The sequence below is a fragment of the Piliocolobus tephrosceles genome, chromosome 5, assembly GCF_002776525.5.
Source record: "Piliocolobus tephrosceles isolate RC106 chromosome 5, ASM277652v3, whole genome shotgun sequence".
In the NCBI taxonomy this organism is placed as follows: Eukaryota; Metazoa; Chordata; class Mammalia; order Primates; family Cercopithecidae; genus Piliocolobus; species Piliocolobus tephrosceles.
Window position 1 is genome coordinate 14531619 of NC_045438.1, and position 14198 is coordinate 14545816.

General features: G+C 42.2%; 1 protein-coding gene and 1 pseudogene across 1 annotated transcript in view; both read left to right on the top strand.

Moving 5' to 3' along the window:
• The window catches only part of PACRG (parkin coregulated), a 587833-nt gene that overhangs the window by 499184 nt on the left and 74451 nt on the right, over positions 1-14198 (top strand). The window lies entirely within an intron of this gene.
• LOC111550312 lies at positions 1406-1501 on the top strand (annotated as a pseudogene).

Sequence of the window (14198 nt, forward strand, 5' to 3'; positions counted from 1 at the left end):
CCAGTCTCCGGTAGTATCTTTATAGCAGTGAGAATGAACTAATATGGCAAGTGTTTGTGAGGATGTGGAAAAAGAGAACCCTTGCACACTGTTAGAGGGAGTGTAAGTTAGTACAGCCATTATGGAAAACAGTATGGAGGTTCCTCAAAACATTAGAAATAGAGATACTGTATAATCCAGCAATCCCACTTCTGGGTATATAGATCCAAAGGAAATTAAATCAGTATGTTGAAGAGATATCTGTACTTTCATTTTCATTGCAGCATTATTCACAGTAGCCAAGACATGGAATCAACTTCAGTGTCCATCAATGGATGAATGGATAAGGAAAATGTGGTACATATACACAATGGAATACTATTCAGCCTTTAAAAAGAAGGAAATTGGCTGGGCACAGTGGCTCATGCCTATAATCCTAGCACTTTGAGAGACTGAGGCAGGAGGATCACTTGAGTGCAGGAGTTTCAGACCAGCCTGGGCAACACGGCAAGACCCTGTCTCTACCAAAAAAATAAATAAATAATGAAAAAAAGGAAATCCTCTCATTTTCAGCAACATGGATGAACCTGGAGGACATTATGCTAAGTGAAATATACCAGTCACAGAAGCACAAATACTGCGTGATCTCACTCATATGTAGAATCTAAAGTCAAATTCATAGAAGCAGAGAGTAGAACGGTGTTTAGCAGGAGCCTGGGGAAGGAAAGTGGATTGGGAGACGTTGGTCAAAAGGCACAAAGTTTTGATGAGACAGGATGAATGAGTTCTGGAGATCCACTGCAGTATGGTGACGCTGGAAATAATAATGTATATTTGAAAATTGCTAAGGGAGTAGGTCTTAAATGTTCTCACCACAAAAACATGAGAAGCATGTGAAGTGATGGATATGCTAATAAGCTTGATTTAATCATCCCACAGGGTATAGCGTATGTATGTCAAAACATCACACTGCACACTATAAATATATGTAGTTTTTATTTGTCAGTTAGGCATTAATAACGCTGGAGGCAGGAAGAAAGAGGAAGAAACAGGGCTGGGCAGGAGAGGTTAGACTGCCTGGAGGAGGTCCCAGGTAATCTCCACTTGAGGCCAAGGAGCTGGGGCTTTGTGCTCGTACATTAGCCAGCCCATGCAGGCTGCTGGAGGAAGGGGGTAACCTTGAGCAAAGCTGCTACTGTCTGAGGCAGAGGGCAATTCCCAGGATGAGACCCAGCCATCAGTGGCTCACATCCCAGTGCCTGGGAAGCACCTGTTCTGTAGAGGGTTGGGGCAGCACTCAGCAGCAGCCTCCACAGTGACCCATGATGTAGGGAAGGATAAATTCCAAAAATGTTTGAAAGTGTTTGCATCATTGATGTCTATTTTAATTAAAAGAGCCAATGGGATTAAAAATCATGGTAAGCTGATCCTTTGTAGCTCATAAGCATGATGAGTAGAATTTCACACTCACTTGTGAGACGTGCCTCCCTCAAACCTTATAAATGATGATGGTACATTAAAAAAAATCATGGTCAACCACATAAGATTCCATGTGAATTTTTGTGGCATGTAAAAACATGACTTCCTGCTTGTATTAGGCTGTTCTTGCATTTCTATAAGGAAGTACCTGAGGCTGGATAATTTTTAAGAGATTCAATTGACTCACAGTTCTGCAGGCCATACAGGAAGCATTGTGCTGGTATCTGCTTCTCGGGAAGCCCCGGGAAGCTTCTACTCATGATAGAGGGTGAAGTAGGAGCACACACCTCACATGATGAAAGCAGGAACAAGAGGGAGGTGAAGGGTAAGGTGCCACACACTTCACAACCAGATCTCACCAGTACTCACTCACTAGGGCAGGGACGGCACCAAGCCATGAGGCATCCACCCCATGACCAAAGCACACCGCCCATGAGGCCTCGCCTCCAACACTGGGGATTCCATTTCAACCCGACATTCGAGCGCGATCAAATATTCAAACTGCATCACGGCTGTTCTAATGAGTTAGAAGTTGAAGATGCACCAATATATGTAACGGAAAGATAATGAGAGGACTGTAAGCCATTCCCATGGGTGTGCTGTCCCTCACGAAGGAGCAGAGCCAGCAGCCTACCCATCATTACGGGACTTGCACTGAGCTAGATCAGCAGTAGCAGAAACAGCTTTATACTGATGGGGACTACAAAGCTTTAACACCCAGGGCCACCAAACATTCACCCTTACACCCAGACCCTCGTACACGTTTGCGAGACTGGACAAGATGGGTCCACCTGTTCCTGGCCATCGAGACGAATTGCCCTCCCTGTGGCAAGAATGAAACCCACAACTTGGGTGTTATTAGCGCAACCTCTCATCAAATTGACATCACCAGCCATAGATGACGATAATAAGAAAATAAGACAGATGCAGCTAAGCTGATAAGATATGGCCAAGTTGGAAAAACTAATTTCAGCTTAGAAAAACAGCACACTAATGAAGCTTTTAAAAATTAGCTTTTGACTAAAGCTCATACAGAGAGGCAGTGTTGGTGAAAAACCACAGTAAACATCGAAACAAGCATGAGTTCAGAGTCTGGAAATGTAACCAGAAGGTTATTGTTTTTAAATATACAGAGAAGACACACATATTTGTTTCCTGTTTATGATATATATATATATATATATATATATATTAGAAAACAAGAAAATTATTTTCTTTCAATCTACCACTAATCAGTGTGACAAAAATCCATGACCCTCTGGGAATCTGACCAGCTCTCCAGGCAATGGATTCTTCAAGTGAGAGCAAGTTGAAGTACTTCCGGTATCAGAAGATGCAGTCAGAGTCCCTGAGCCCAGAGGGTGTTCTTAACCTATGCCTGAAAATAATTGAAATGGACTCCAGTGGAGGCAGATAAGCTTTGGAAATGTTTAAGCAGGCAAAAAAGAAAAAAAAAATGAAAAAGTAAACCTAGATGAGTACCTGGCACACAGCAGAGGCCCAACATGCACTGGATTAATTCGTTAATTCATTTAAAATTATGCTGGCAGTCAGTTTGTGACAAATAGATTAAGACAGTGCACCAATGCACTGCCATTAGGGTATGAATAGTAAACCACCTTTATACCAAAGAATTTCTTTTTATGGAAAAAGTACAGTCAATTTTTTTTTTAAACTTTTGGCAATACTGCAGAAGTAAAGGAACCACAGTGAACGAACATGATTATTTTTATAACATTTCGCAAAGTAAAAGTTTCAGCTGAAACTAAAAAGAAACCTTTATGCATTGGAACAAATGCAGACTGGAGTAATTCTGTAGCACAGTGACCAACATTTGGACACATCACATAAGTCTTTAAGGTCACAGAATGAGTCTAGTTATATATGTTTTTCCATTCCAGACAGCTTGAAATCTAGTGTCTAATTCAAAAGTCCAAAAGTATGAAACTCCTGAAAATAAGCTTTCCAAATGACTAGTTTACTTTCTCCGTGGCACTTAAAATAGGATGGAAGAGAAGTCTAATTCTGAGAAAGTAGAATCTCCTTCTGATGTTTTGTTTATAAAAATAGTAAACGTTTTACTACAGTAAAAAGGGCTAAATTTCATATCTCAATTTAAAAGTATTTGCAGGCCAGGCATTTGCTGGCTCACACCTGTAATCCCAGTGCTCTGGGAGGCTGAGGCAGAAGGATCACTTCAGTCTAGGAGTTCAAGACCAGCCTAGTCAACATAGTGAGACCCCAGTATCTACAGAAAATTACCCGGGGAGAGGTGGTGCGCATCTGTAGTACTCAGGGGGCTGAGGCAGGAGGATCACTTGAGCCCAGGAACTGGAGGCTACAGTGAGCCATAATCATGCCACTGCACTCCAGCCTGGGTGACAGAGTGAGACCCCTGCCTCTAAAAAAAAACCCACAACAACAACAACAAAAAACCCAGTATTTGTGATCCCTTTCAAAGCATTGATTCTTCTGCTTCTCAGAACACTCAGATTGCATCTGATCTTTGCTTGCCAGAATCATCATTTTATGGTTTAGCAAGGAATTGTCTGCAGGCTTTGCCCCAGTAATGGTTCCAAAGCCGTTCGGCCACAGCTCGAATAACCTGCACGCGAAGCACAAACGTGGCATTCGCAATCAAGCGCCACCGTTCCCCTTCAGTTAGTCTCATAGTCATGTGAAGCAGTAATCCCACACCTGTCAAATGCTGTTGGAGGAGACCCTTGAATGGTCCGAGGAGAACCCTCCTCTGGGAAGACATTTGGGACAGAAGAATTTTCCTTAAGAAGGAAGAAAAGACGGATGAGGAAAGCGCTGACTTCGTCTCATGAGGACCAACAGGCTCCACAATTCCTTTAGCGGCTGCATCAGCAAGACGCCCAGAACTGTCTCCAGGCGACAGCAGAGGTCAGTTTCAGGTCCATAGAGTCCCACTAAGCTCCTATAATTGAGAACCTAATTCAATTCTAACCTGATGGTGAAATTATTCAATGGTTTGCTTCTGGGCATTGGAATAAATAATAAAAAGCAGCAAATGTAATACTGCCAGTGTTGACATTCTCTACAGTGGCATCAGAAACTCCTCAAAGTTCTATTTACTTCCAAGTGGCCATCTTCACAGTACATTGTCTGTTGTGAAAGCTCTTTGCAAAGAGAACTTATGTCTATATATGTAATATTTGTGCCATGCATTACAGTTTATTTAAAGAGCTTAGCAAATATGAATCTTCTTTACTACACAGCACTCCTTTAAGATAAAGCTTTCAATAACCAATTTTTAATCTCTTCATTGTAGCACAGGCAACTGTGTCCTTATGTTAGGAAATTATGCCCCTTAGACTACCAGTTATTCCAATTTATCAGCCTAAAGTGTATATGGATTACTTACTCTAAGTCTACACACATAGCATTTTTTAGTGTAATAAAATATTCACTATTTTAATGGACAAAACATTCAAAAGAGATTCCACTTTCTCAGAATTAGACTTCCCTTTCCTCCTCCTATTTTAAGTTCCAGGGAGAAAATAAACATTTGGAAAGCTTATTATCAGTGGAGTTTTATAGTTTCAACTTTTGAATAGACATTAAATTTCATGCCATCTAGAATGGAAAAACATACATAACCAGACTTTAAGACTTATTTGATGTGTCCAAATGTGTCCAAGTATGTGTCTACATGTCTGTTTATTGCTGATGGAAACAGCAACAGTAATTCACCTTCAAAATCCCTAAAACGTGGTTGAATAAACAAGTAGAGAACGCGGGACGGTGTGTAATGCCGAACTGCTGTAGATGCAGAGTTAGGGAGGAAAAAACCCAGAAGGTTATCAGAGCCTCAGACATTTAGAAAAGACTTCCTGGAGGAGAGAGGCCTTCAACTAGGCCTCAAAAGCCAGTATTTGGAGAGGGAGGAGGAGGTAGGTAAGGTGTCCCTGCCAGGAATTCCAGCCTTGTGAAAGAAGCCTGCAGGGCAGAAATGAATATCCTACTGAGATGGCAGAGGAGAGAGGTCAAGGGGGCCGCAACCTTCAGGCACAACTAGGAAGATCCCTGCAAAGGCAACAGCTCCTCTGGGCCAGCAGAGAAACTGGAGACCCCAAACAGGGGCTCTCAGGATAGGATGGGGCTACGACTGGGAGCAGCACCACCTTTGGGAGGCTGGCAAGGCAGGCAGACCCACGGGGGAGCCGTGGCTTGCTGGCTGGGCTTTCTCCTGCTGGCAGTGCTGGCGTCCTCCAAAATTGCTTCCTGCGGTTTTCCTATTTCTCTTAACTTCATCCACTATCTTTTCTTGTGCCCTGTGACCCACTCACTGCCATGCCGCTGAGCATGCTGTTAGAACAAGAAAACAACAGTCTGTGTTATGTTAAGCACATCCTGTTCAATCCTGGCCAGAGTTCCCTGCCCATACCCTTTATAAAGCGGTGGACAGTCCTCAGGTGGGCTCGCTGGGAGTCTGCACCGGCACTGCATGCCGGAGAGCTCCGGGCTGCCCTGACCACACTGACATGCTGGGTTGTCACGCCCTGCACGGCTGCAGACAATTCCACACAGATGGATCAGCAACTTTGCAGGTCTTGACAACTATGAGCCCAGATCCGCTTAGCCAGGATGCCTCAGCAAAAGGTGACTTCACATAGGGTGGCTTGAAAAGACAAGCAATCCTGGCTGACTGCATCCCTTCCCCAGGACCAGCACCCACTGGGTGACTCCTTTTACCCTTAACAAACTCCATCTGCCAGTCAGAGCCCCTTATCCATGAGCCTGCATAGTTCAGAATTACTCTCAACACACAGAGATCCGTTTGCCTCTCTGCGGTAGGACCGGACAGGTGCAAGAGCCTCTCTAGACCATTGGCTGCAGGTTGGTCACGATAAACAGCCTCACCCAAGAATGCTGAGCATGCGGTTACCGCATGTAAACAAGTCCCGGCTTCACTCTCAGCTGGAGCTGGCACGACGTTGGTATTTATGTAATGCTGCATTGGCAGACATTTTATCTGCAGTATATGTTGAAATAGATAATTATTTAGAACAAATAAAATAAGCTACTTCTGAAGATGGCTTGAAGTGGGCACTGACCTGCTGGGACTCTCAGGCCAGCCTCTACCACCCAAGGCGGCTCTCTACAGAACACAAAGGCCCAGCCTGGAAGGGAGTGGCTGAGGTGAGTGCCTCAGGACAGGCCAGCGCAGTGATGTTCATTCTAAGAATACTTATGATGAAGAGTACCCAGGAGAGCTGAAGATTAGCATCAGTCACACTTTTGTAATAGAGAAGAGCTCACCTGTGCCAGGTGCTGTGTCTCGCTGGGCCTGGCTACTCCAGAGGCTCCTCTGCTGCTGCAACGTGCCCGAGCCCTGACCTGCAAGTCCTCCTGAGAGAGTAGCTCTTAGCTCTAGCCTGCGTGTCAGACCAAAGCACACACTTTGTCCACTTCTTACTATGTTTAGTAAGAAGGGAAGGAGAAGGGAAGAAAAAGAGGAAAGGAGGAACAAAGGAAGAGGTGAAGGAAGAAGGCAGTGCAGTAAGGGAAGGGAAAGGTGGGAAGGTGTAGAAATAAGGACCAGAGACAAAAGAAGGGGCAGAGGAAGGTGGCTCTGTGGTCCTGGCCTTGTTCCTGGCAAAACACACTTATACTTTGAGGGTGCTCCACTTTCCTAAGGCACACCAGGGAAGGTCAGCAGTTTCCTGTGGACCAGTGAGAAGAGGAACCCTGTTCAGGAAGAGTAGGCAATAGGAAGAGACAAAAGTGATTGATTCCCTGAGGAGCCGGAGCAGGAAGAACAGTCCAGGCATGGCCTGAGAGCAGAGCAAGGTAAAGAGCACCCCTCATCTACCCCCCAGTTCACGCTCACAGCAGGAGGCCCTGGCCCTGCACAGCCAGCCCCTCCACCTCTCCTCCAGGAGCCTCCACCCCTGAAACCAGCCCTCAGCCCTCTCCCAACTCTGCTCCTCCTGCTGACATACTGCCCCTCACACCAGGGCCACATCCCTCTGGGACTGTAGCTGGAGTGGCCCTGCCAGTGTAGCTAAGGGTATCTCCCAGGAGGAGATGGTCTCAGCAACTTCAAACACATTTTCTGTTAAGTTTTCTCTTGTATTGTGGTGTTACAGAACACTCTCAGCAGGAATCTGCCCCCCGTGAAGTATTCTTTGCTGCAATCCATCTTCAGTTCACAAGGGGAATAACCTGCTCACCATCCTTTGTATTTTTCTCACCTACTTTCATGTTGTTTACACCTCTGTTAGGATATTTAAATTATTTAGGGACAAAGCTGAAGGTGTGTGAAAGGATGGATGAAGAGATGGCTGAACTGACGGATGAACAAAAAGTGCACCTACCAGTAAAAACAGAGGAATGGAGTAGAATGCAGGAGGCCGGAGGCTGCAAGGGGCATTTTGCCGTTGACCTAGATGGTAATTTGGAGGGAGAGAGAGAGAAAGAGAAATGACACCGGCCTTGAACTTGAGAGATGCCATTTTCTAAACTACCCTGTGTGGCTAAATGACTTTGCATAGTAGCCCAAAGAAATAACCGCCATGCATTTCCTTGTGTGAAAAAACATATTATGAGTTCAGGAAAATAAGAGGAAACATTTTAACCTCAAGATGGGAAGGGATAAAGACAAAGCAAGAGGCCATGGAGGGGGCTGGATACAGCTGTCCACGTGAGAAATGGCGGTGGCTCCTGCGTGTTAGGGGCAAAGGAGATGGAGAAAATGGAAGTATTTGAAAAACAGTGAAGACATATAAAGGACAGATCTTAATGACAGAGAGTTGCGAGTGAGGAAGAAGGATGAGTAAAAGATAACTTCTGGATTTCTGTTCTGAAAACGAAATTCTGAAAGGGGAAATGGAATGACGAGGAAGTTTGTAGGGAGGGAGGGAAATTGTAAGTTGCACTGTCCTTCATGGTTAAGATTTCACCAAATGGGAGACATTCAAGTAGAAATGTTCCCTGAATAATAGGACGTTTTGTCCTGGGACTCAACAAGAAATGCCAGGTGGGAAATAATAGATTTTATTCAGCCATTCAAGAGTGTTCAGGTCTTGGGGGATAACTATCGTCATTCATGGAAGAGCACTCTTGTCACTGATGACAGAGATGGTCCATAGAAAGTGACACAGGGCAGGGACAGAAGATGATCTAGGGTGCAGTGAGTCTCACCCTCTGCTGTGGTTTGGGGATGGTTTGGATATAGCTTGTTTGGTGCCACCAAGTCTCATATTGAAATTTGGTCCCCGGTGTTTGAAGTGAGGCCTGGAGGGAGGTGTTTGGGTCATGGGGGCAGATCCCTCATGAATGCCTTGGTGCCATTCTCCAGGGAGTGAATTCCACGGGAGTGGGTGAGGTCTCACTCTTAGTTCCCGCAGAAACTGGTTGTTGAAAAGAACCTGGCAGCTCCTCCTCTCTCTCTCTTGCTTCCTCTCTGGCCATGTGATCTCTGCACACACCAGCTCCTCTTCATCTTCCACAATAAATGGAAGCTTCCTGAGGCCCTCACCAGAAGCAATGCTGCTGCCATGTTTCTTATATAGCCTGTAGAACCATGAGCCAAGATAAACCTTTTTCCTTAAAAATTATCCAGCCTTAGCATTCATTTATAGCAGTCCCAGCAGACTAAAACAGCTACATTTAAGGGACTGATGACTCCCTTAAAGGAGAGCAAGCAGATGCAGCCAAAGATGTAGGTCAAAAACCACGAGAGTTTAGTTCTATGGGAACCAAAAGAAGAATGTGTTTAAACAAAGAGAGCAGAGTCAAAAATTTCTCTTGGAGGCAAAGTAAAATAAACGCTGAAAAATGTCCATTGAACTGAGCAACAGTGCTGTCTTGGGTAAAGCAGTTTTCATATAGAGGTAAAACAGAAGCCAGATTATAATGAGTAAAAACAATAAGTAAGAGTTGAGGAACAGAGCAAGTACAGGCAACTCTTTCTTAAAAGTTGATTTTGAAGAAGGAAAGTGGGGCCAAATGTTAGTAGGGTTTGGGGGTTAGACAGAGACTTGTTAGTTGTATGAAAAGACATGACTATGTTTAAATGAAGAAAGAGATGAGCTCCATGTAAATGAAGGTACAAAAAAGAAAGGCTATAATCTATTGTACAAGGGATTATTGAATGGGAGTTGTGGGCATGACTTGAGCAGTTCAGACACAACACATTTCCTGCCGCTCTCTAATATCCCCAAACCTGTCATATTTCCCCTTTTGCATGTGATAGTCTAATGATAATCCTGAAACATATACACATATATTTATTCTCCATTGATAAAGCATCATATAATCTTCTGGAGACATAGGCTCCATTAAAATAATTTCTCGATTTCCCCATTGTACGTAGCCAGCCACCAAAATATCACTTCACCAAGAGTAGGTGGTGTTGGTGACTAGAAAATGTATGTCTTGAGAGTATGGTGTTCTTTTACTTGTAGAATATGAAATGTCTGCTTCCAGATTCCTCAAGGTCCTTCTCTTTGGGTTTTCCTCTTGCCAGCTCATGCCATTCATCCCCTGTGTTAATGTCTATAGAACAGCAAGGAAATGTGTCTAAAATTCAACAGCTTGCCAGCACCTAAGAGAAATTATCAGAAATATTGTCGACTTCCTCTTAAATATTTCTCTCTGGAAAATGTTTTCAATTTCACAAGGTTTTATCATCTATATTATAGGGATTTGTTTTTAATTCTTCACAATTTCCTTACACACCTCCAAAAAAATCTTTAACATGTACAGTTTTCTTTTTCAATTCTGCCCTTGGCGAGTCAATTTATAGTGTGGTTTGATATTTTATTATTGTCAAATATTGCTTATGAGAGAGAGGCTTTGGGTTGGTAACAACTAAACACTAAAATAAAAATAAAGAAAAAAAGTTTTTTGTTTTTTTGTTTTAAAAGAGAGGCTTTGGGAAAACTGGCAAACTTTCTGCTCTTCCAAAGGTTACTTGTTATATGACTGATCTCCAAGCATTTATTTATCTGGAAAAATCTGTTTGTGATTCTGCATATGTCGGGGCAACAATGGCTGCAAGATACTTTGAAAGATGGTGGGATATGCTACACAGGGTACTGTACAAACCTCAGGGCAAATCATGTTAAATAGAACTATTCTCCTCCCATCTGCCAAAGCACACCTATTTTTATTCAAACCAAAATGTAGTTTGACCTCCAAGTAGGTTTCCTAAACAACCCTGCCCTTCTCCGTTCCTCCTAGTGCCACCTTGAGCTGGCCTTCTTCTGAATACTCTTTCATTTATTGGTAATTGTGACTTACTTATGTATACTTATGCCTTGCTAGCTCCTTTCTCCTTTTGGAAATTAATCTCAGCAGAAACTGAGTTGAATCTCTTCTACGTATTCCGAAGCATAGGTGTTCTTTGAGCACTCCATAAATATTTGTCTACTGACTGGTTAAAGATTTAGTCTCACACAAGTGCAGGTGAACTTCATCTCATTTTGGAACTCTGATGGAAAGTATGACTGTGTTACACAAGATTCTGGGTCTTTCCCTACCCTCAGGTGAATAAAGAGCCATAATCAATTAAAAATGTCTGCTATGGGACTGAAAAGATGGCAAGAAGAGGTGGAGACTGTGCCACTGTATCAAGAGTTTGCCACTTCTTTTTAATGGGGCATTGAATGGTTGATTGTATTAGTCTGTTTTCACACTGCTATAAAGAACTACCTGAGACTGGGTAATTTATAAAGAAAAAAGGTTTAATTGACTCATAGTTCTGCAGGCTGTACAGGAGGCATGGCTGGGGAGGCCTCAGGAAACTTACAGTCATGGCAGGAGGGGAAGGGGAAGCCAGCCCGTCTTACATGACTTGAGCAGGAGGGAGAGGGCAAAGGGGGAAGTGCTACACACTTTTACAACAACCAGATGTCATGAGAACTTACTATCATGAGAACAGCAACGGGAAAGGTCCCCCCCCCCCCATGATCCAATCACCTTCCACGAGGCCCCTCCCCCAACATTGGGGATTACAATTCAACGTGAGATTTGGCTGGGGACACAGAGCCAAACCATATCACTGATGATTTGATACAAGCTTTTGAGATACGTAATGTGTAGATATTTTCTTTAATTACTTAGCATGATGAATTTCATAAACCCTAAATATATGTCAGTGGTTTGATTGGTTAGGTGGCGGGTGGGGTTTCTTTTGTGGGGGTGGATTTACCCTCCATTTCTTTAGTCTGACAGTATAACTTTTGGACGTGTGATTGTTTCATAAAATATATTGGTATTGCATACATCCTAATTTGCAGTAATTTTATTTTCTTGATAGGTACAGTCTTCTGTAAATGGATTTGTATCTTAGCAAGTATTTTTATATACCTATTTTCTACCAATGTAGCTAATTTGACTAGATGTTATTAAGTAGGGAGAAAATCTAGCTCTAGTTCATGTTTTCTTTTACTTAAGGAAAACAAAAATGCTCAACTTTTGTTGAAAATGATTGTAAGGCCAACAGTAACAGTATTCAAAATATAAGAATGTCCTTAAGTAAATTGGAGTTGCCTCTTTGTCACCCCAGTTACTGTCTCTAAAGCCACATTTCTGTTCTCATAAGATAGGTTATATAAAAAGAAATTGAAGCACCATAAATTACATTAATGTAAGATCACAAATTAATCGCTTTATAACCTATTTTCTCTTGAAAATTCTTTCTTTATAGAAGTTCTACCAGAAAATGGCTCACACTATTGAACTTGATAGGTTATTACTACATGTTTTGCTCGGTAATCTAAGCCAAATCATCAGGAAAAGATTATAGTTACCAGCTCCCATTGTCCTGTTTGACATCAATGAGAAGATGCTTTATTTATATTTTCATGTATTATTTATTCCTGTCAGAAGATATATCCATTTTACATGCAGCTAAAATTCCTGGGGCTTTTCATTAATCAACTAAACACAGGATGTGCTTTAAGGAAGAGCTGTGGAAGGGAGTATTGCCAAACCCTTTTAGTAAAATTGAAATTATATTTTCTTGGTTAACTGAAAAAGACAATGTTTATGATGGTGTGGACTAGCATCAGAATTAATTTTACCCTACAATTGAATTTATGGTCAAAGTGTCATATTCCTATTATTTAAGAATGTATTGTGTTATATCTTAAAATTTATTAGCTGAATAAATATTTATATGCATGGTATAATGGAATAAAAGAGGGAGCAATGGAGTCTTTATTTCAATAAGTGAGTTTTATGTACAATAGTAAATAATTAAATCCAATTGATTCCAGAATTCATAAGGCACTTCTTCTGTAACGATAAATGATGTATTGGTATTTGACTGACTCTCTAACTTATAACAGTATCATACTTGGGAGGAAGAATTTGAATACAAGGGCAGAACAGAATTTGAATCTAGTTTAAATGAGAGAAAATCTTTGTAAAGTGTTGGCATAATGAAGGAAGAAGTGATTTGACATTGGCATAGATTCTCTCTGCTGTCAAAGATCTGAAGAAGTCGTTTCATCCCATTGCCCCACACTGGGCATTTTAGCCAGTTGACTGCTGGTGGTCTCAGACAAAGAAGGAACACTTTCAACACCACCATCAAGGACTTTCATAGTCTTGATTCTTATACTTTGAATAACTCTTCTTTGAGTTCTATTAACATTCATCTTTATTTTTCTCAGTATTGTAGGATAAAATGTTTAGACTTCCTATAATTTTTTTTCTCATGTAAAAGGCTAAAAAAAAATGATGTCTCTTCTGTATTTCTATCAGTCACTCTTTCTTCTTTGTCCTTCATACTTGAGTTAATCTGTCTCATGCTTCAACCTCACTTTTGACGTGTAATCACCCATGTTGTTTTGCTATCTCTAATGATGGAAGTGAGTTAGGTGGAAGCAAAGATGGTGTTTGTCTGTGTCTATATCCCCAACTACTGACCTAGTGGTCGCACTTAGCATGTGGTAAAAGCTTCTGAAAGAAGCATTTCAAAGTTTAGTTCCAAATTCCATCACCTTGATAAGTTACTTAACAAGGCACTTATTCTTTTTGAATATTTTTCTCATTTATAAAATGAGGCTAATAATATCTTCTCTCTGGGTTTTCATGACAAGCAAAATAATGATTGAGAGATTTGCACCATGTAAGATACGATTATTTTTCTAACCTTCAACTGGAGGAAATTCTGTCAAGACATGGTTTTAAGTTTCCAAGTGGTATATTTCTGTGCATTCTGTTGGCATTCAGTACTTACTGCCCACTGAAATGAGTCTTCTTCTTTTATCATAATCTTCTTAAGGTGCTTGCCTGGCCTCTTGGTTTCAAGGACCACCTCTGTAAGAGACTCCACAATCTACACTTCAACGCTTGATCACTTACCTCTGCCCAGAATCATGTCTGTAAGAGTTTGCTCCATCAGAATTTTGTCCAGGAGTCCTTAGGTGGACACCTTGCTGCTTCTCCCTGCTACAATTCAGCCTCTCCAAGTGCAACCCCTGTCCTTCTTAATGTCACCAGATGGTGTGGGCACAGCTGGCTGTTCATTGCCCCTCCTGCTCCCATGGTCATTCCAACCCCTACACACACACTCACACCCCCCACTCCTACACACACACTCACACTCCCACATACACACACACTCACACCCCCACCCCTACACCCTACACACACACTGATACACATACACACACACTCACACCTCCACCCCTACACACACTCACACATACACACACCTCCACCCCTACACACACACACACATACACCTCCACCCCTAC